Source organism: Notothenia rossii (genome assembly GCF_949606895.1).
Source record: "Notothenia rossii genome assembly, chromosome: 7".
Taxonomy (NCBI): domain Eukaryota; kingdom Metazoa; phylum Chordata; class Actinopteri; order Perciformes; family Nototheniidae; genus Notothenia; species Notothenia rossii.
Window position 1 is genome coordinate 46,707,915 of NC_136905.1, and position 24,584 is coordinate 46,732,498.

Genomic DNA, 24,584 nt, shown 5'->3' on the forward strand with positions numbered 1-24,584 from the left:
CCAGAACGAACGATATCCGAAATGTCTTCTAGATTACAAACTTCAGCCATTCTGTTTACACGGGGGTCACTATTCACTCTGTTTTCAATCGTCCTCATCATCACACTTATTAAAAGGGTATTGATTACATTCTGATCAATATATACCGAGCGTTTTGCATAGTAGTTCCCCATTTTTATTTTACTTTAAAGAAAAAGTCAATGTATCGAAAAAGAAAAAATCCCTGGCTTCAATCAACCGCATGTTATTAGTCGCCTTCTTCTCCATCCAACTCGGCATGGATCTTTTCAAGTCTCTCCTTGAAGCGTCTGCAATTTTTGAGATTGTGCAGAAAAGCCTCCGAAGCGCCTTGGATCCTCCAATCGTCCGTGAAAATTTCTTTATCAATAAGAGTCTGGTCGATCTCAGTAATGAAGTCGGTGAGCCAAAGTCTTTTCATTAACGCGTTGTAATTGTTTCTGAAGAAAAAATCGGGCATGTCATTCAGACAATCGTGTTGCCTCTGGCCGGGGTGACTGACTCGGCATCCGTTGCATATTTCTTCTCTGTACCGATGTATCACCCCCTCCACAATATCAACCAACACTGATTTCACTGTGTCCATAAACAGAGACGTCTTGGCCCAAGGAGCAAAATAAGCAGCAGTAGTACTGCAAGATTCGGGTGACCAGAATGGTGGTGATGATGGTAGTCCAGGAGTTTGTTCCTGGCTGCAACTAGCGGGGGGAGACTTGGTTTTTCTTAGATCCATAGCTAGTTTTCAAACTGTCGTCTTAGTGGGGGTCCTTAGTTTTAGATGTTTTGCTGAGTGGAGGGAGGGACTTATTGCGTTGAATGGGGGGAGTCATCTGTAGAATTGAGAGTTTTTTCACCAGTATAATGTCCCTCGCTGTTTGAGTCTTTTTAAAAAAAATTATTTTTCATCTATCATTTTCAACAAAGCAGCAAGAGTTCAAATTTAAGAATAAGTAATAGATTGTCACCATTTTACGGGAAATAGTCAGAGCGCAATGTCACATCTTAAAGACAGCTTGAACTGGATAAATGGTTAGTCTTTTTCAGACATACCGTACGTTCTGCATGTTAGTATATCTGGCCAATTGGTTTAGACCCTACTGCCCTAGACGCATGCTCTCAATAGGGAAGTCACGCTTTGGGAAGAGGTGTTTCATTTCACAGATCCACCTTGATTCTTGTTGTGCTGGCTGAAGGAAGAGGGACGGGGGATGAACATTCAGAGGATGAAGAAGCAGAAAAATAACTTGTTTTGTAAAACGGACAGTACATCAGTTTCAAGAAAAAGATGACACCGTGTTTATGCATGACATGCAAAATATCTTGAAGCGCTACAACCACAAAAAAAGGTACAAGTATATTGTGTTGAAAATATCGCAAAAAGTCGTAATATTGTATAATGTATTTGTTGCATGTTGTAATTTGCTAAAAACCACTATGTAGTTTTTCAAAAATATAATGGAAAAAGGAGAGAAAGACAAAAACAGAATATCACAGTATGTTGAAAAATATGAAAAAAGTAATGTTGTGTTAAAATAACATGAAATAAATCTAAGTAAAGCATCTAAAAACATATATTTAGAAAAGGAATGTTAGTCAAGTCAAGTTATCAAGACTGCATTGTTTCATCGAAACAGTGTTAAAATCACAAACTTGCCTTTTAGAGTCACAGTCTTTTAAGAAAATAAAAGTTTTACACATTGACTGACATTCTGTATGGGGGTTTCACACCTGAGCTGCTGCAGGGGGGCGTTGAAAAGGGGATGAGTATTGTTAACTGTGTTCGTTATTCTCCCGACCAGGAGAGAAGCTTTAAAAGGAGACTAAATGGAGTCTCTGTGAAAGTTCAATTGGGTACTTTAATTAAAAAAGGCGCGGGTTGGTCACAAGCATGATATTGTTCAGTCAGACAAACAGCTGTGATCCGCTCCTCGATAGGGAAGAGAAGAGAATGGATCTCTCCTCCGGTGCTGTTATATATCCTCTGCTGGCTCCTCCCCGCCAGCCGGCTCGCCTCGTCTCCAATGTCCGTTATTGCATTTAAACAGAGGATAGGTTCTTTTCACATTCAATATATGCTTAACACGCCGTTTCTCCTCATATTCTCTTTCATCACTTTTCATTTAACACATTCTAAATGCTGTAATCAATACTCTAAACAATAATTCTCGGCTCGTTTGGTTTCCGGTCATTCCGGATGTTGTCACATGCTACTCTCGTCTGTAAACAATAATGTATTCAAATAAACTGTACCTTCATTTAATATTCAGCATGGTAGTATCTCGACATCTATAGTTGTAGTGTTAAGTCAGTAGGCTTCGGTTTGCACCACTCCATATCATTTCGCTACTAAATTCACCTCTTCAGGAAATCGTATATTAGCCACATGCTAAATGCTAACCGTAGATGAAGGATTTTCAGAATAAAAGCTTAACTGCTTGTGCACAAGAATTTCTGGTTTTTCAGTATAAAAGAGCATTAAAACTGACGGCATGTTTAAACTACATTTCTCCATTAAAACATTGATTTTAATTTCTAACAGTCCCTCCTTACACGCCTAAAAGGTGTGTATAATACTGTAATCAATGAGTTCTTCATCTGAACTTTGCATATTACATATCTCATATTAACAAACATACAATCAGATGGAATGGTTTTACAGCCGGCTTTACAAAAATACAAAATAAATTCTTGTCTGTGTTCAAACATAAAAGTTTTCCCTTGTGCATAACTTCTAGTGTTTACATTCATTATCATTCTTCAAAATAGCAGCAATGGCTTGGTATCAGAACATTTCTTCGTCCCTCCTTTCACAGAAACCGTTCTCATACCACGCTCAGTGTTAAGGCACTTGTTTTTACAAAGTGAAAAGAAACAAACCATTTTAGAATAGCAATGATTTTTACAACATGAGATCCACCATATTAGAATAGTATAAAGTAATAAAGAATAAAATAAAATATCTTGGATTGGCAAAGTAAATTGAAAAATAAAAATAAACTATCTTGGAATAGTGTAAAGTAAATTGAAATGGATTCACTCCATTTTAGCATTTTATTTTGCTCACTTCTTCACATGATTTCATAATGTAAAGAATCACATCAGCTGGACATTCATTGATCAATTTCATCTCCGAACATCCATATCATTTAAACTAACTCATCATTGTCATCAACATCTGAATACGGGGGTTGGTCGTCTTGTTCTGCTAGCATTTGTAATTATCTCCTCATGAGAAATGTACCCTCCCTCCTTTCATACCATTTAAGGTATGAAAGTAATATGTTCTCTAGAAGGGGCCGTCGTGATCAATCGGTACGTTCTACTCTGGGGTACGGCATTCTAAACAGTCATTTCTGGGAGAAGATTTTGGTCAGTTACAACAGTTGTAGAGTTTCATCACTTAAAAGTTCCTTCTCATTACCTTTGGGTGGTCTGTTCTAATGCAGTGATAAAGTCCCTGAAATGGTGTTAGAACCAGTGGAATATCAATAACTCATTATACTAATTTATTTTCAATTATTGTCTACTTAAATAGCTATGCTAACCCCTTTAACAGTGTGTGGAACCTTGGGTGCTAGAGCATGTGATAATTACTCCCTCCTTTAACAAGAACTTTAAAACAGAAGTCATTTCATTAATGGTTTGCAGTTCAATTCAGGAATTACACTTATGGCAGATATGTTTCTCTTTTAAATAACATCTCTAAAAGTCAGGTCATCACTGATTGAATGGATGACCTTTAGGAGCTGGTGGCGCTTGTCTTTTAAAACTCATACTCTGGTGCCGTGCGCTCCCTCTGAAGCTGCAAGTAAGATTTAAAACATCTGCAGGGTGGATCGAGCGACCCCTTCTCCCTGAACGATATTTGTTGTAAAATATGCACCATCACAATGAGTGATCCAAGGCCCCCCATGTATTACTCCCAATTATATTAGTTTTTTTTAAATTAAAATGTGCAATCTCTCTTTTGTCTTTTTAAAACTCTACATCTTGGACAAAAAACAACTGTTATTTCCACCTTAATCTTCCCTCCTGAGGTAATAACCATGCTACAATGGAGAAATCAATACTCTAGATTGGAATACTATCTTTGGCTTGTTACTAGCTCTACCTTTAACATTTTCCATACAAATAAAGATTTGTCTGCTTTTATAGAGTGGTTACTAAAACCATCCCTTTAAACTGTAGGTCTATACTGTAACAAATTAAATCTTACCCAAATTCACACATGAATAAAAAACTCTTAAAGAATAATTTGTTCATATGATGAAAAGATTGAATAATATGTTCTACCCTCAGTGTGTTTTTAGGGTTATTTAATAGTTTCCTCTTTCTTACTTTATAAATTCACCAATTGATTAATTCATGGCTAATAAACCTTTTTCTTTATGTATTTCTCGTTGGTGAATAAGTGTGTTTATGTGTAAACTCACTCACTCCCGTTTTCCTTCTCTCCCCCTCTGGTTGTCAAGCCACGACCCCCTCACGTTCTGCCGGACCATGCCAACTCCTCCGTCCTTTCTTCTCCTCAGTCCACCTTCTCCTCAGTCCATCCGCTCTTGGATCCTTCCGCTGTAACTCTCTTCAGTGTCCCATCTGCTTTGCTTTTTATCTCCTCCTTTACAGTCTCTACTTTGTTGCATGGAGGGCGTATTCTGCTCTCATGTCCCACCCTCTGCTCTTGTGTCCAAATCTTGTGGCTCAGCTTGGAACTTCATGTCCTGTGGGGGACCGATGAGAGTGTGCCTTTTTATGTCACCTGTAGTTCTGGATTCCTCAGGTGGAGATGGTTCTGGATAAAGTCTTGTCATTGTTGGTTCAGCTCTGCTTCTCTGTCTGTTCAATGGAGGAGGAGGAGGAGTCTTCCGTGGTGAGGTCTTTTGTCTGCTTGGAAGTTGGGGTCGTAGCGTTCTGACAGGCGGAGAGATAGAGAGAGAGAGAGATCTCGGGACGCATTATCTATAGTTAATTCTAACAAACTGAGGTAAAATAAATCCAATCTTTCCCACTCCATTTTCCTAACCATACTATCTTTCTTTGATGTTAAATGTCATCTAAGCCCAGTTAATGTTTTCTAATAATTGTACCATATCCCTAAACATTGTTTTCACCCACTGTAACATGTTTACTCCAATTAACTCTTTCAGGAAACCACTTTCTTCCATAAATTTAAATACCTAGATGCTTCAAGCACCACATATTTCACACACTATAAAGGAACGTCTCCATATTTTCTCCATCACTTTAAATCTCACTGTTATTTAGAACATAAGTAACTTTGGTGACTGGACATATCTGCAATGTCGCCACTGTCTGCTAGGAAAAAATTTTCATAGAGTTTGTACGTACAAAGCTGTACTTTTGGGTTAGTAGCCTGTTTCAACTGTAATCATTTTCAATAATTCTACTCAGGTCACCGGTCGGTTGTTCATAAACTTAACAGGGGGTGTTTCTGGTACAGACTAAAACATGGATCCAGTGTATTTAGAGATTCCCCTAATCTGTAAATCCCCATCACTTACATATCCCGATCACTTAAACCCATCTCATCATTTGATACAAGAACTGCATATAGGGGGGTGAATCATCTTGATTATAACCGCCTCTTGTTTGGGAACGAGTATTTCTAACTCTTCCTCTTGTTGCTCAGCTGATCTTTTGGCTCTGGGGATATGTGAAAGTCTGTGAAACACAGCTGGAGTCTTGTTAGTGATGTGGGCATTCTTTATGAGTGAATTAATGGTTCCATGTCTTACTTGATATTGTACTCCCCTTCCAACCAACAAGGTGCCAAGTGTAATGAGCACAATCAACAATGCTATTCTGACTCTTATCCCTAGGGGACCCCACAATTGGTTTGGCTTTGTTCTCGTCATCATCTCTATTTTATCCCTGGTTGTGTCCGTTACAGAATTTAAATAATGAGTCCAAAAATAACATACCAAAAATTGGACTCTTTTTCAGATGTAAAACAAAAAAATAGGTTTTCACATTAATGTACAATCTATAAAAATCTATAGACAATTTGTCTTTTGAGCTGTTTCTATCTTTATCTTATTTCTATTTATTGTTTTGTTCCAGCTCTGCCAAATCAGTCCTAACTCCCAATAATGTTCTGGAAGTCGCCAGTGAAGGGTGACAATGTGTGAGGTGGTGTCAATTTGCTCCTTTTTCTTTACCTTTAAACCAGAGCGCGTGTGAAGTTTGTTACAACCTTTCACGCTTCCGTCCACCGGGGATGAGCCCACTGTCTTTTGTGAACCTTCACCCTCACCCAATCACCTGGCCGAACAGGAGTCTCTTCTGGTGTCTCGTCTGGTATCTCTGTAGTTTTCCTAGCCTGCTGTGTAGACAAAACTTGCATAATATTACTCAGAGTTCTGACATATTCATCCACTTCTATTTGTCTAATATCTAAAACTGGACCACTCCCTCCTTGGAGAAGGCCCAAGCTTTGGCATACCTCTTGTTGTTATGAGACCTATTGTCAACTACATGTTATTATTTATTAACTACGTCACTGAAATCAACATATCTGTATAATCATGACACTCCCTCCTTTGAGCATAAAATGCTCAATTAATATTGCAATGATTACCGTATTATGAACAGGACATGTAAAACCCATAACGTTGCATTAAATAAATATAAATTCTCCGTGTACCCACAAGGCGTACAAAAATATCATATGATGTATGGCTTTCTGATGGCATAAATGCATATTCACAAAACATTTCCCATTAGCACTTCTAATAGTTTACTTGTTTCAATAATGGCTTTTGTCATGGTATTATGCATCATCGTTGCTGCGAAAAACAATACCCCTGGTGTCGCTAATGCGTCTCGATAACTCTAGGATTAGAGGATTGGTTGACACTGCTGAACTAACATATGATAAAATAATCTTCCTCCAAACTGGAGGGAAAATATGAACTATTCTCACAGAGAGTGACCTGCATGAAGGGCTGGTGCTCCTCACTCATAATGAGATATTGCCTTACGCACTACACTATAAATCAGTAAAGTTACTCAAGAATAAATAAATAAAGACTGATTCTTGAAACTGTTGTAAAAACCCTACAACTTCTTCATCCAAGCTCTTAATCAGTGTTATGTTATTTAATCTGCTGCTCATGCCTTAAAACCGACACTTCAGACCGATTATAAAATTGTGTTTATGAGAAAAATTTAATCTGACTCCATAAATCACATAATTGTTTGATTAAAAACTGCACTTCTGGCTAAGAATAAATGAAGTTCCCCTTTAAACACAGCCCCGGTCTTCTGACGGGATCTATCTATGTACTGGCTGGAAAATGTTGGGCCAGTCTCTGTCGCTCCGTCACAGTTCTCCCACTAACAGTCACTCTCTAGTTCTGCTGGGTTCTTGTTAACTTCTTCACTGGTTTGAGACAAGCGACCCTATCGGACACCTCCCTTTGTAGCCAGACTTCACCACAGCAGAATCGAGTTTCTGTTTTCAGGTCTGGACAGCTTCACGTCAGGTGTATCGCCGCCCCTTGCATATTTTGGGTGGAAGCCCGTCTTCTTGACCTCACTAGTTGTGTGGACACAATAGTTTTCTGTGTGGGGGAACAACATCACTTGTAATCTGTATCCTTCTCATAATTACAAAAATAGTGTGCTAAATGTTCTACTCTGCTACTTCTAATTGGTGGATGCTCTGTGTAAATGCAAATTCAAAGCAAAAGGAGCAAATTGAATTTGCATTTCACGAAATGGCGATTGCCCTGTCTTTGTTTTTCCACATGTGGGGTGTAAACAAGATGGCACCCGATTATTTCGCACTCTGACCTGTAGACAAAGAGATTTGTCCATGCGGCTCTCAGGTGGGAGTTTAAACAATGGCTAGGTGATCTTTAAACGAACCGTAACAAAGTAAACCACTGGTGTGGTATTATAAACCCTGAAATACAAGCCAAAACAACACTTAGTTTAAAATAACAACATTTCTATCTAGTTTACTATGAAAAAATGGGCTTTATCTTATTGATATCATCACTTAAAGTTAGGAACCCTTACGCACTAGCTATAAACCTGTTCACGTAATATTTGACTTTATAGTCGACTATGGGCTTTATCTTATTGATATCATCACTTAAAGTTAGGAACCTTTACGCACTAGCTATAAACCTGTTCACGTAATATTTGACTTTATAGTCGACTATGGTTAACTGTTGCTATTTGGACACGCCAAACCGGGACCAATATGGAGACCTATCAGCCACTGATAATAGACCGTCGTCCTATTACTGCACTGCTGTTGTAATTCCGATTACCGTAACCCACCCGCAATATCTTTTTTAAACAGAACAGTTTTAACCACTGATAAAGGCTTAGACCTTAACCAAGCCTTTCTTGAAAAGGACTTTCTTTAAAGCACTGACTTCGGTCTTAACCCTGAGTTGATTCACTATGCCCCGCTGGTTTTCACTTACTCGGCCCTTAACCGATTCGCTACGTCTACAGATCTTAACAAAAAATCGTCAAATGGGCTATATACCCTTACGTCATAGGCTAAATAACTATTAACGTAACAAGAGACACCTATGTGAAAGCAGCAAGGCACCTATCCGAAGTACAATGTCCACACACTATACAGGACTGTCTCAGAAAATTAGAATATTGTGATAAAGTTCTTTATTTTCTGTAATGCAATTTAAAAAAACAAAAATGTCATACATTCTGGATTCATTACAAATCAACTGAAATATTGCAAGCCTTTTATTATTTTAATATTGCTGATTATGGCATACAGCTTAAGAAAACTCAAATATCCTATCTCTAAATATTAGAATATCATGAAAAAGTATACTAGTAGGGTGTTCAACGAATCACTTGAATCGTCTAATTAACTCGAAACACCTGCAAGGGTTTCCTGAGCCTTGAAAAACACTCAGCTTGGTTCAGTAAACTAAATCACAAGTATGGGGAAGACTGCTGATCTGACTGCTGTCCAGAGGACCGTCATTGACACCCTCCATCAGGAGGGTAAGACACAAAAAGAAATTTCTCAAAGAGCAAGCTGTTCACAGAGTGCAGTTTCAAAGCACATCCACAAAAAGTCTGTTGGAAGGGGGAAATGTGGCAGGAAACGCTGCACAACCAAGAGAGATGACCGCAGCCTTAACAGCATTGTGAAGAAGAGTCGCTTCCAGAATTTGGGGGAGCTTCAAAGACAGTGGACTGAAGCTGGAGTCCAGGTATCAAAAGTCACTGTTCACAGACGTGTCCGGGAAATGGGCTACAATAGCCGTATTCCCATGGTCAAGCCACTTCTGAACTCAAGACAACGGAAGAGGCGTCTGACTTGGGCTAAGGAAAAGAAGCACTGGACAGTTGCACAGTGGTCCAAAGTCCTCTTTTCAGACGAAAGCAAGTTTTGTATTTCATTTGGAAGTCAAGGCGCCAGAGTCTGGAGAAAGGCTGGAGAGGAGCAAAATCCAAGTTGCTTGAAATCCAGTGTGAAGTTCCCACAGTCAGCGATGGTTTGGGGAGCCATGTCAGCTGCTGGTGTTGGTCCACTGTGTTTCATCAAGCCCAGAGTAAATGCAGCTGTGTACCAAGAGATTTTAGAGCACTACATGCTTCCGTCTGCTGAAAAGCTCTATGGAGATGAGGAATTCATTTTCCAGCATGATCTGGCACCTGCCCACAGTGCCAAAACCACCAGTAACTGGTGTACTGACCATGGCATTACTGTCCTCGATTGGCCTGCAAATTCCCCTGACCTGAACCCCATAGAGAATATGTGGGGTATTGTGAAGAAGAAGCTGAAAGACACCAGACCCAACAATGCTAATGAGCTAAAGGCCGCTATTGAAGCATCCTGGGCATCCATAACACCTCAGCAATGCCACAGGCTGATTGCCTCCATGCCACGCCGCATTGATGCAGTAATCCGTGCAAAAGGATTCCCAACCAAGTACTGAGTGCATTAATGGACATTTTCAAATGTTTGATTGTGTTTTGCTGTTATAAATCTTTTTTTTTTACTTGGTCTGAGGAACTATTCTAATTTTTTGAGATAGGATTTTTGAGTTTTCTTAAGCTGTATGCCATAATCAGCAATATTAAAATAATAAAAGGCTTGCAATATTTCAGTTGATTTGTAATGAATCCAGAATGTATGACATTTTTGTTTTTTTAATTGCATTACAGAAAATAAAGAACTTTATCACAATATTCTAATTTTCTGAGACAGTCCTGTATATTTAAAATTCAACACCCACACGTGGTTAATAGCATGCAGGGTTAATGGAACAAAAGAAAGTGTGAACTCACCCTGCTTGTGACAAAACAACGCCTCGTGGTTTTAGAGTGATTATTTTATCAATTTGGGTTGTTTTAACATTAAAATGCACAGCTATTTTCAGGATCAGCCGGCTGCCGTCAAACACACACATCTAACTTTGCCTAGTTTAACTAGTGAAGAATCTTTGTCATAACAGGCATCTTCTTACCGATTGATTTGAGCTCTTGTGTGTCGAATGGCTGCAAGTGTCTCCAGGAAACAGCCGGTTGGTTTTCTCTCCTCGGTCAGCGGGATCACGTCAGGGAACTCACCAGATTGTTAACTGTGTTCGTTATTCTCCCGTCCATGAGAGAAGCTTTAAAAGGAGACTAAATGGAGTCTCTGTGAAAGTTCAATTGGGTACTTTAATTTAAAAAGGCGCGGGTTGGTCACAAGCATGATATTGTTCAGTCAGACAAACAGCTGTGATCTGGCTCCTCGATAGGGAAGAGAAGAGAATGGATCTCTCCTCCGGTGCTGTTATATATCCTCTGCTGGCTCCTCCCCGCCAGCCGGCTCACCTCGTCTCCAATGTCCGTTATTGCATTTAAACAGAGGATAGGTTCTTTTCACATTCAATATATGCTTAACACGCCGTTTCTCCTCATATTCTCTTTCATCACTTTTCATTTAACACATTCTAAACGCTGTAATCAATACTCTAAAAAATAATTCTCGGCTCGTTTGGTTTCCGGTCATTCCGGATGTTGTCACATGCTACTCTCGTCTGTAAACAATAATGTATTCAAATAAACTGTACCTTCATTTAATATTCAGCATGGTAGTATCTCGACATCTATAGTTGTAGTGTTAAGTCAGTAGGCTTCGGTTTGCACCACTCCATATCATTTCGCTACTAAATTCACCTCTTCAGGAAATCGTATATTAGCCACATGCTAAATGCTAACCGTAGATGAAGGATTTTCAGAATAAAAGCTTAACTGCTTGTGCACGAGAATTTCTGGTTTTTCAGTATAAAAGAGCATTAAAACTGACGGCATGTTTAAACTACATTTCCCCATTAAAACATTGATTTTAATTTCTAACAGTATGTCTGGCTCTCGGGGGGATGGTGTGTTAAGAGTCACAGTCTTAAAGAAAATCTGTTCAGAAAAAGTACTTAACTTTCTACCAGTTGTAAAGTTGTCATACATCAAAATTCTGTTTTGTTAAGAGCTACCAAAACATAGTAAACATCGCAATTATTCCCAAATAAACTGGGAATGGGGACATTGATAACATATTTTGATGTTTAAATTTCTTCAGGGCCACCGTAGTGCACATTGATGAACACTTTAAAACAAAAATAATGCTTACAAGTGTAAATGAGCCGGATTTGAGCTTTGAGCTAATTTCCATCTGTAGTCCCGTCACATGCAGCATATAAGAACATGATATTTATATATACAGCAAAAATAAATACATGATATGCAGAACGAGCATGAGCAGCATTCAAGCATTTACCACATGGCAGTACAATGTAGCAGCTATGATATATAAAGTGCAAGATAAGATAAAACCGCTACATAAAAGTGCAAGAGGAGATACCCCTGTGTTAAAGTGCATTTATTTAGCGGTGATTACACGTCTGTTTGTTGCTCAACCATTCTTTAAGTTGATCTTTAAAACTATTGAGAGTGGGACAATCCCGTATCTCAGTTGGGGGGCTATTCCACAATGAGCTGCCTTTAATGGAGAGGTCATTTTGTCCAAAGTTGGTCCGTCTGTGGTGGACTTCACAGTCTCCTCTGGTTTCTGACCTAGTGCTGCGTCCAGTGTGTTTTCTGTGGATGAATTCCCCTAGGGAGGGGGGCCAACCCATGTAAATATTATTTAAAAAAAACACATACTTTTAAAAAGACTTAAAATTGTCAAAACTCAAGAAATTGTGATTTTCAAGGATGGTACAGTGGTGGTATGACTGTGGCTTTCTGTCAAACACCTGGATAGCTCTCTTGTACAGCTGTTCTATGGGCTTCAGGTGTGTGGCACAAGCAAACGACCAGTTTGTAAAACAGTATTCAATGTGGGATAGAATCATACAATGGAGGTATGACTTTGCAGCATTGACAGTTAAGAAAAGGTATAATTTGTTTAAAATGTTGCAAGTTGAATTTAATGGTATTGGATACTTTCTTGATATGTTTCTTAAAAGTCAAGTTCGAGTCCAATATGACACTCCCTGTTCAAGATACTTGAACTGGGAGACTAGTTCTATTTCTGTTCCATTTAAAAATACATTGGATCCTTCGATTTTGATTGATCGTTTACTGAACATCGTCATTTGCATCAACATGCATACTGGTTTTTTTGTACTCATACTGTCAATACGTAGATTGTGTTATCTAGCTTTAGATAGAAATGTTTTTTCTTCCTCTTTGCATAATTTGCATCCGCAATCCTTTGCCAGTAGTTGTTTCCACAGTCCTTGCGGTTTTCCAATTGTTCAACTACTTGGGAGCTACTGTAAGCTATTTGTATTTGCATTTTAGCACAATACTTCCTGCAGTGATTCAGAAAGTATTGTGTTTGGGCTTTTATTGTGAAAGGGAGAACACTACTCAGAGCCATACATAATTTCATAGAGAAAGCGAGTCTTATAGGGAGCCAATTTAAATGCTAATGTCGTCTTTATTCTACATCCATTACAAATTTGTGCATTCAACTACTTCATTATGATAAGTTGTCTACAGCCACTTTAAATGCAATCAAATTTATATTTTTAAGTGCTTAAAACTTAAAAAATCTTTACGTACAAATGACTGTATATTGAATATTTCTGTACCCAGTGTTGAACAGGACCAAAACCTTTGAGAGATGAAAAAGGACAAATCTGCTTTAATGAACTGCCAAGTAGTCAAGTCTGCATTTGTGTCTGTTCATTTGTAAAACGTGGAATTCGGTTTCTTTTTAATGGCCTAGGCGGATTTTGGCTTTTTTCTCTTGCCAAGATACTTTTAGACACACTTTGAGGTATGCAAAACCTTAAAACTAGAACACTGATGGCTGGCTTACGCTGCAAACTTCATCACCTTTTAACAAGAGAGTAAGTATATAAAACGTTATTTTGTATATTTTACACATCAGCAGAAACAGAGAGATGGCAGGAAGGGGGAGACAGTCTCCCCCACCTTTACAGCCACTGTATTTTAGAGAGAACAAATACAAGTGTAAGGTAACTGTTTTTAAATTCCATCCCCCCTCTGTCTAGTGATAAGATGGCAGGAAGGGGGGAGGATGGGGCAGGGCCAGGCTCACACAGTCACCCCCCCACACACACACACACACACACACACACACACACACACACACACACACACACACACACACACACACACACACACACACACACACACACACACACACACACACACACACACACACACACACACACACACACACAAACACACACACTGCCTAGACAGCAAAAGACCTGACAGCCATAGGAAGAGGAAAGTGTGACAGTAAGGGAGTGTGTGCAGACTAACTTAATCAACACTTTTGACTAGGTATAGCAAAAGGTGCTTTCTTTGTTCTGATCAGACCGAATTCGCATACTCTGTCTGAATTACATTGAGAGTTACTTTTGACTCTAACAGTGTTCCACTGGAGTCAGAGCTTTCTGAACTTATTTGTTAGCAGCACAGGGCATTTTTTTGTGTTTTATTGTGTACAGTTGAAAGTGCACAGATAAACAGTCAAGCATGGGCGTTAAAAATGTGTCTCCTCAGGCTCTCTAATACACACAGTCATCTCTCAAACCCCCCTCCCTGCCTGCCTGCTTTCCAGGACTTCTACAGCCTCTGGCCGACTGCAGGGCCATGGGGTGTTAAGACAGGCACCTATAGCTCAGGAGTGAAGGTCCCCACACCCACACACACACACACACACACACACACACACACACACACACACACACACACACACACACACACACACACACACACACACACACACACAAACACACACACACACACACACACACAAACACACACAAACACACACACATGGGGGTGGGCCCACCTGTCACTTTTTATGCATACTAATGTGATTGAAACAGCATTTTTTATTTTTTGTTATACACCATAAGGCGCAACAGTGGGGGCTGTTCACACCTGTGAATACACATCAACCCCCTCCTATTGACGGATCTCACACCTACTTGGGATATCACACCTACTTGGGATCTCACACCTCGAACAAAGGGGAGGCGGGACTTAGCTCATTTGCATAATTGGGGGAGGTGTGACCTGTCACTTTTTGATGCATACTAATTTGATTGAAACAGTATCCTTATTACTACTCATGCTGTTTGTATTTTTACAACGTTATGTTCATGAGTTGTTGATCCGCAAAATTTGAATCTGTCAATAACTCAGCTCAGAGGGACGTGCATGTCCCTTCGCTCTGAGTGTTCTCTTGAGGTGTCTTTCACTTATGTGAAACCCGTGCCTATTGCCAAGCACTGATGTTATATCTTTATATTTAAGGCCAAGCTCAGAGTAAAATCGATGAACCGCTCCATTGTTGTGGTTTCTGTGTTGCCGTAGCAGCCAAACTGACCAGAGGCCTGTACTACGAAGCTGGTTCAACCTAACCTGGATATGTTTGAGTTTGCCGGTTGGCCTAATCCAAAACATACGCGCTCTTGCTAAACTGTACTACGACGCGGGTTATCAAGTGGATCGCTCAAGCCAGCTGTGTCCTAGTTAGGTGCGCGTTCACATGAAAGTGGTGGCATTTGGAGCATTCGACCAATCACAAACATGGACAAGCGTACTGACAGCGCATACTTCCTGAATGAAAAGTCAACTATAATATTAGACATATGAAGAAGTTAAACTTTAAACATCCATGACTTAAACACTTTATCCAGGATAAAAGCCACATAGTTGCACCTGCAAGGTGAATACAGCTGGTAAAAGAAAAAGTGTTTGAATGCGTACATTAACAGGTTTATGATATCACTGCCCCCCCATCTAAGACACGAGTGGATCTGACTTTAATTACATTTGACTCGAGTGTTTCATCAACTTAATGTGTTGCTTAAAATAATACTTCTGCATAAAGTATGTGACACTGTGAGTATTGCACGGCCAGATACGGCTCAGCTGACTCAGATAAGGAAATATATGATACATTATGATGTGATATGCTGGGCTGTACTTAATTTTACTCTGATCCGGTTACTTATGTTGTTGCAGATATTTAAGTACGCTTTCTTGACGGTAATGTTATAATAGTCAGATTGCTCTGAAGATGGGAGGTGATATTCTATTAATGTTCACGTTCACACAATCGGTGATTTTTGCTGGCCGTCTTTCCTGCAACCGCAGTTTTTCTGTATTTCCTTTCTCCTGTAATATGACTTGATTGCTTTAAACTCCGCACACTGAGCTCTGATTGGTCAGCAGGCAGTGCTTTCACTGTGTTGAGCTCTTAGCCTTCAACCTAACCTGCTCCGTGGCAGGTTAGCCGCTCAGCATAAGTTACCATGGAGATCTAGCCTGCTAAAAAAAGAACCAGTGTCGTAAGACCGGAAACCCAGAATTTTCCCTGAAGTTAGCCAGCTAAGCGAAAATGTTGCGATATCTCGCAAAACATTTTTTTCCTTTTTCAAATATTTATTTTTTCTTCTCCATGTCCCCTAGGGGGCTCTGTAGGGGAACAATGGACAAAACTCCATGTGGTCAACATAACAACACTGCTCGTTTTAAAAAAACATACTGCTTGGAGACTGAGTCCAATACAAATTAAACGACCTACCAGATCAGCACGGGGTCCGTTACGCTTACTAATGACGTCACGCATTGGCTGTATGGCAACCAAAGAGGACATTTTACACGGCCAAATTCCGCAAAGAATATTAAAAAATAACAATCGATATTAATCTGAACGAGGGAGGTGATTTATTATCATTACAACGTAATTTCCCGATCATTTAATTATAAATATGGTGAGATACATTCTTTGAATAAGCGATAAATGGATTTAACTCCTGTTTGACAATAACTGTGAATTTATTTCCTGTTATTTAACATTTGAAATCAAATGTGATCATACACCAACGCAGTTTTTAAAGATATATATTTTTCCATACAGAATCATTTACCAAATTACACCATATCCAATCATTTTACGAGTCAGAAAATGGTCTCTGTTCATTACAGTTATTGTTTATTGAATTAGATTACCATGAGCTCAACATAATTATGTAGAGTACAAGTCCACAGCCAAGAAAATGTTATTTGCATGTCATTTTATTTATGAGTATGGAATTATAACACTGGAGTTTGTTATTATTTACTATAACTTGATCATTCTATTTCGGTTTGTGGGCTACAGCCAGTTTATGGTAGCAGCACGTTGATAGCTTCATCCTCTGAACGTGTGTACTGTCTGTTCAAAAAACTGCAGGAACCCAGAACACAGACAAAAAACATAACCCCCTTCACATCTCAACTATTGTAAATGTTACGGGTCCCCGATATGATCACAGTAGCAGTGATGATAACTGTATTAAGCAGGTGAAACAGGAGCTGTTGACAGGAAGTTGCTGTTGCTATGTAAACAACATGACGGTATCTGATATCTTCTACATATAAAGACGGAGAAAGTAAAGAATAAAGTTTATGTTTAAATGTTAGCACCCCCCGAAGCGGCACAAGCTCTTACGTCGAGTCTGGAGTTTCAATACATTCTAAATCATCAGTAAAGTCTATGACCATATTTCGGAGTGATATGCTACATAGCCTATTCACTTTCAACTTTATGCATTTCAGTTCTTCATTTACATTAATTAATTAACACTTCACTTTCCTGACACAGTTCCACTAACATACATTCACTGTTGGTTGTTATTTTTTAATTTTCTTTGCGGAATTTGGCCGTTTAAAATGTCCTCTTGGGTTGCCATACAGCCAATGCGTGACGTCATTAGTGAGCGTAACGGACCCTGTGCTGATCTGGTAGGCCGTGCACATATGGTACCCACACCGGTTTAACACATCAAACACAGACTAACATGCGCCTTCCAAAGGCCTTCTTAACATCCGCCTTCCAAAGGCCTTCTTAACATCCGCCTTCCAAAGGCCTTCTTAACATCTGCCTTCCAAAGGCCTTCTTAACATCCATAAAACAAATACACCACTTGCAATCTCACGTATATCACCGCACAATTTGACAGACCTTGTATGTTCCTTTGTGTGCTAATCAGTTAGCTTGCAGCCTTCCCACTCCTCCAGCCTTCTCCTGTCTCTAAGGGCTCCCAGCAGAGCCTCCAAATTGTTCGGGAATTCTTAAACCGTGTAAGAAATTAAAATCAATGTTTAATGACGTAAATTAGTTTAAACAAACAGCAAGCTTAAAACTGTTTTATTCTGAAAAAAATTCCAACTAACTGTTCTTCTACGGACGACATTTTTATTATTATTCCGCCGGTATTTTGGCCCTCTTCTCCTCCCGTATTGAACATTGCAGAAACTCCGTTCAAACATCAAAACGTTCAGCTCGGTTGGGAATCGATGGCTATTACTTTTCTCATTCATACATTTCATAATTCCAGAGATACATCCCATAATAAATCAAATTTTTAACATGGAACTCAATGGAGAAAATCTTCAGACTTCAACAAATCATCATGCAATTCAACTGCTAACTGTTCATTCATACTTTCACTCAGACACCTCATTCCAACTCTAAAATGTTACACATCTTTCTGACATTATTCGTGTAAAACAACTTTTAAATCTGATTCTTACTTTTAGAGATATTAAACATTGTTCAGACCTTGTTTTAGAGGTTTTCTTCACATTTTAACATTAACTAGAGTGTGTGATGTCACAGCTAGAGTGGAGGACAGCTTGAAATTCGCATTCATATTTTTTTTTTAAACTGCCATAATTCCCAAACCCTACATTCCTGAGACATAATTTATCATGAAAAACGTAGGAAAACATCTCGTAGCTTGAAAAATAACAAATAATTAAGCAAAAAATAATTAAACAAAATGCTTTTTGAGGGCATGAAGTGACAAAAACGTTCAACATTCCTCCATTAAACCCCATTGTAATTTCAGGCAGATATTTCCTCACGGTAGCAGCCACGCACCTTTAGTTAAACTGCCAAAAAGGCCACATTATTAAACCGAAACTACACAAAAATTACACTTCACGTTTTGAAATTTCACAGATATCTGTTACGGTTCTTCCACAAAACGTTCACATGTAAGAGGTTTATCTCTCATTCAGAACAATGAAGCCTTTGATCTCTATAGAGCTCGTTAGCTCAACTATAAACACCTGTGTAATGGAACAGGATGATGTCATTACTCCAACTGACATGCTCAGAGCAGCAGACTTCAGATAGCAGTGTGCAAACAGTCCAGCCGTGAAGACATCTACGGGACAGTTTTGAGATTTCTTCAAATGCCGTAGCCATGGCAACACAATGCTCGCCTTGAAACACGGTTTTCTCATAACTTCAGTGAAAATACTCCAAACAGCCCAGAACTTCACAGGTTTGGTGACGATGCAGCCATCAACGCATCTAAGCGTAGTATGGGGTGTCATCAAATGCCGTTGCCATGGCGACGGACCACTCGACATGAAACACGATGTGGCTGTAAGTCCCATCGACACGGTCCAATCTTCCCCCAATCTTCACTTGTATATCACCGGTCCATGCCTCAACAGCTCTACGCCAAATCTGAGATCTATCCATATGCCGTTTCCATGGAAACGCATCCCTCGCCATAAAACATGATGTCGCTATAAGTCCAATGGACACGATCCAATCTTCCCCCAATCTTCACTTGTATATCACCGGTCCATGCCTCAACAGCTCTACGCCAAACCTGAGATCTCACCATATGCCGTTTCCATGGAAACGCATCCCTCGCCATAAAACATGATGTCGCTATAACTCCTATGGAAATGTTCAAAAAGTGCTCAAACTTCACATGTGTGCTAACAGTCCAGCCGTGAAGACATCTACGGGACAGTTTTGAGAGTTCTTCAAATGCCGTTGCCATGGCAACACAATGCTCGCCATGAAACACAATTTTCTCATAACTTCAGTGAAACTGCTCCAAACGCCCCAAAACTTCACAGGTTTGGTAACGATGCAGCCATTAACGCATCTAAGCGTAGTAAGGGGTGTCGACAAATGCCGTTGCCATGGCGACAGATCATTCGCCATCAAGTTAGTTCAGAAGTTTGCAGTTCAAATATTCTGCTGCTTTTCCAAGCCTTTTTACTTTCTTTTCTTCTCTCATCACACATTCAAGCCCCCAGTGTTCATGTATCATTTCAATTTAAATTCTTCACTTTCTTCTTACACATTTCATTTCAGCATAGGAGTTTAGCGTCAGATTTTCAGCATAAAGCATTCCCACTAGCAATTTCCTCAGGAATTGCATTCTCTAGTTTATATTAGGTCTTAAAGTTTTTGCATAAATTAGGGCGTGGTCACATTGAGTGACGGCTCTGTCAAGTGACTGCTGCTGCTAGCTTCTTGTCTCTCTGCTAGCTGCTCCGTGAAGCTAGCTTCAGGGACTCTGCCTGGTCAGTTCATCCAGGAAACACAACTTGAAGCCGGCCGTGGTTGTTTGTTCTTCATCTTATATATCGGGCTATTGTGACTCGCTCTGCGGTTAAAACAGACGGTGCATGAATGCGGTTTTGCTGTAAGTGAAATTCGAGTGCTTTATTTATGTGTTAATAATTTTAATCTACGTAATGAATGTTAAGGCTTGGGTTAGCGTGTAAGCGAGTGGTAGCTACATCGGTGCTAACGATGCTAATCGTAGCCTCCAAGTTAAAATCATAGACTGTATATATAAAGGTTAAAACAAAATAGAGAAGTGTTAAGCGTAAAGTGGGATAATACTGTTGAACAAACAGCTTCTGTTTGAGGTTGATAAAATAAGGTCATCCTTGTAACTTAGAGAGATATTTTATTATGTAGGTAGGAACTGTATGCATTGCTAAGGTTAATTTAAATTGGCTGTGCTCAAGTATGTAGACAAGCTAATGTCGAAGTCGTGTATGTGAAATCAACCTCACAGTAAGATGTCTGTATATTACAATTATTAATGTCATATTTCAAGATGATTACTTAGATATTACAATATGGTTGGTTCAACAGAAGAGAATCAGTTACATTGTTTGTACACATGGTACTTTACATATATATGTTTGTTTAAGGCAGAGGTCTGCAACCTTTTTGACCAAAAGAGCAATTTTGCTCCTTTTGCCAACAAAAATTAATTGTCTGGAGCCGCAAAACATATTTCATAGCTTGATAGCTAATAAAGTTGTATTTATTGTTATATCAGACAGAAATTACAGTTTTTTTGCATTTATTAGGCTATTTATTACGTTATATAAAACTGTTAACCTCTAATAAGAAACAAAGAACTCCTATAAGGAGAATTCAAAATAATACAGAGGCCTACTTTAAAATAAATTAAACACAGCACTTGGGGAGTCATCTGCACATTTGGAGGAAACAAATATATAATTAAAATGGGCCCACTTTGAAATAAATAAAACATATAGCTGCACCCTAAAAAGAGTTAACGTAGGTAAGAATGGATAAACCAGCTCGAGTGCGCTAGAGTTTGAAAATACACAACCGGAAAAAATCTGCCTTTTCCTTCAGACTTTCTTCCAGAGTCCCTCCTCCAACACACACGAACGCGCACATGACCAAGGAGGGCACGAGATAAGTTTGTGCAAAGATGGAAGGCTGACAGGCAGGTAGGCCATCCAGTTATTTTAGCCGGGCCGGCTCAGATGATTCGTCGTGCTTTTTACAGCGCTACGGCTTCCAGAGATTAATTTGTTTATGTATTTATTGTCAAAGCATTTAATATATTCATTGCTATCGGGACGTTAAGAGCATTCCATGGAATATAAAAAAAAGTGTTTTCTGAAATAAATTACATACCCCATTGAATTATGACTGAAGATCGTCAGCTGTCTTCCTCTCCCGTGTTGTTCCTCGATACGTAAAGGCTGCAGCACCTTTGACAACTTCTCTCTACATATCAAACATACCGGTAAACCAGCATCGTTTGCTGTGAAAGCACATAACTATGTCCACACAGAATAAAATCCTGTGTTCCTCCGGTACTTTTATTTTTCTTTGATTTATCCATAGTTCGCTCATCGAGCCGGGGGTCAGGTTATTCACCCGCAAGAAAAGGGGCTGGCGCGGGACCGTAGCAGGATGTGACGCATATTTTAGTTGACCTAATTAAAACCTTTTTGTTTTTTATTTATGTGTCACAGTATCACCTCAAAATACAAGATACGAAACATTTTCAACGATGCAACATTTAAATAGTCCTACAAATACCTTTATTTTCTTCTTATTTTTATCTAAGCTCAAGGGAGCCAGAGCAGAGGGCTTAAAGGGCCGCATGCGGCTCGAGGGCCGCGGGTTGCCGACCCCTGGTTTAAGGTGTCCAGGTGATGCAGACAGGCTGGACCAGAGAGTGAGAGACAGAACTGGACTCCTCACAGCAGTGAACTTCAGCACAGGTACAAAGACTCTATTTTTCACACTGTACAAATAATCAAGAAAGATATTGGTTTAAATGAATGAAGTATTGACTTTAATACACTGATATACATTCCATTAAACAATACTAGATCACCTACACACCAGTGAAATTGAGGGGTTTTTTCTGTGCAAAAAGTTACATTTAGATGTTAACAAGCAATATGATTTTGTCAGCTTTCTAATTTAATGTATTAAAGGCAAAGATATTTAACACATAGTGAGAACTGCTACTATTTATCTCTGAATATTGTTTAAAAAAGTGGTAAAAGTTATTCTTTCAGTGAGACAACAGAGCAAGCTTCTACAGTTGCACTACGTTCTGATAACAGTTAAATATTATTTTTGATAATAACAAATATTTCAATGTTGATGAACTTCATACTTTTAATTTTTTTCTTTGTAGCTCACTGTTGAAATAAAAAAAAAACATTACAATTACAAAATAATTATATCTACAGCCCCTAAACACACAAACACACCACTTTCATAAATAACACACTTGTTCTGCAATAATATGTTTTATGTTTCCTGTAATTTTTGTTAGGAAAGGACATGCCTGAAAGACACAACATTTTCTCCTTCTCTGAGGGTCAAGAAGAACATCCAAGAGGAAAATTAAAAGCTGATGCTATGAGATTTTAAGACCAGTACACTAAGAAACTACTTTTATTGTAAAAACAGTCAGCTGATCAAATGCACCTATTTCCAAATCTACACTCCATCAGCTAATTATTTCTATTTGCCTCGCTTTATGAGCTTCACATCACTTGTGCCTTGTACCGCAGAGTTTGCAACGTCACAAATAAATGGGGCCAATCTTCAGTCAGATTTGAATGTGTAATCTAACATTTTCAGTAAGAATAATGGACAAAAGGATTACAAATACAATTTATTGAAATGTGAACCAAAACTTAATCAAACATGTTTTAAATAAAAAGCACATATGGACAGAAGATGTAAAACTATTAAATGTATAAGTAACAACATTTAGTCAAATAAAGTGACAGACTAGGCCTGTGCAGTTGGTATCAGCTTTGCCCAGCATGGGCTCCTCCATCAGGCCTGGACCTCCTCGCTGAGGAAAGACCCTCAGTCCTCTCCAAACCAACAGACAGGACGTCCATCAAACGGAGGTTTCTCCCTGAAGTCTCTGCAGCTTTCTGGACACCACGCTGTCTCAATCCGTCCACACTGAATATGAGAGGGGGGAAATGAAAATAACAAATGCTTTGGACGATAAGAAACATATAGTTGACTGTTGAGTTGCTCAATTTTTTTAGATTGTCAATACTATTACTGTATAACAAATATATCAGGTTAAGAGGCACAATCAAATAAAGATTGGTCTTTAAATACATGTTGTCTTTTGAATTGTTTGTCTAAAGTCAAGGATCTAGAACTGGTACTTAGCTTTAATGATACAGTCTGGTTATTATGCTGTTTGGAGGAAGCCTCACAGGTAAGAGCACTAACTAGCTACCATCACATGTACCTTAGCTTGACTTAAATGTATTAAACGTATAATTAAGTGATATCAAAATATAAATAACTAATGTCATGCAAACATATTAATATTTGCTTGATTCCAGTGTTGAATTTAGCACAATTGCATACAAACGTTAAGGGATTTTAAGATTCTAAAGTATTATGCTAAAAACTCAATAACTTAGATTATTATTTATAGTTTTGCTGAATAGTTTCATGTCCGCTTACCTTAGAAACATAAAATGCTACGTCAGTGTGCAGATGGGGAGCATGTTAGCTTAGCTTGGTAGCTTCAGCTAGCTCTGGAACTTTCAGCTCGGTGGCAGCAGGTCCCGCCTCGGCTCCGCCTCTTTGCCCTTATTTGGAGCAGGCTGGAGAAGGCGGGAGTTGAACTCTGACGTCACTGTCGAGCCGTTAGTGGCCGACTCCGCCTACTAAGGGCTTCTCGGCAACTCTGCAGAATTCTATGGGTGACGTCACGGACCCTACGTCTTATATATACAGTCTATGGTTAAAATGCATTAAATAAAAAGTCATTGGACTGAGATCTGTGCACTTGTACAACCATCACCACACAAAGCGCTCAAATATACACGGTAAGAAGTACCAGTTAAATCAAAATGTTCAATAGTTTATGCAGGAACCATTAGATTTGTGTGTTTGATGGCGGGCAGCGGATCCTGAGAAGAACTGTTCATTTAATGTTAAAAAACCTCAATGTACAACAAGAGGTAATAATTTTTCCTTTTCTTTGTTCTTTCATTAACGCTGCATGCTATTAATGAGTGTGTTTTTTTAGCCGGAAATATTAATGTGTCTTTTCAGTTTAAGGCTGATAGCTTCAAGTAGGTGTCTCTTGTTACTCTCACCATACTACTTCCCTGATGGCTCCCACGAGATTGCTGACATCCTCGTGAATTCATCTTATTATTATAGACACATGCATTTCCAAACATATGTTGTAAATGTATTATCTTTTCGAATTACATGCGGCATCTATTGCACGTCTGTCCGTCCTGGGAGAGGGATCCCTCCTCTGTTGCTCTCCCTGAGGTTTCTCCCATGTTCCCCTTTAAACTGTGGGGTTTTCTCTGGAAGTTTTTCCTTGTACGATGTGAGGGTCTAAGGACAGAGGGTGTCGTATTGTCATACCGATATTCTGTACACACTGTGAAGACCACTGAGACAAATAACATTT

General features: G+C 39.1%; 1 protein-coding gene across 1 annotated transcript in view; it reads left to right on the forward strand.

Annotated features, from left to right (window-relative positions):
- LOC307046397 (NIPA-like protein 2) overlaps window positions 1–24,584 on the forward strand; it is a gene marked incomplete at its 3' end in the record, with an annotated part of 53,998 nt that overhangs the window by 28,353 nt on the left and 1,061 nt on the right. The gene's annotated exons all lie outside the window — the stretch shown is intronic.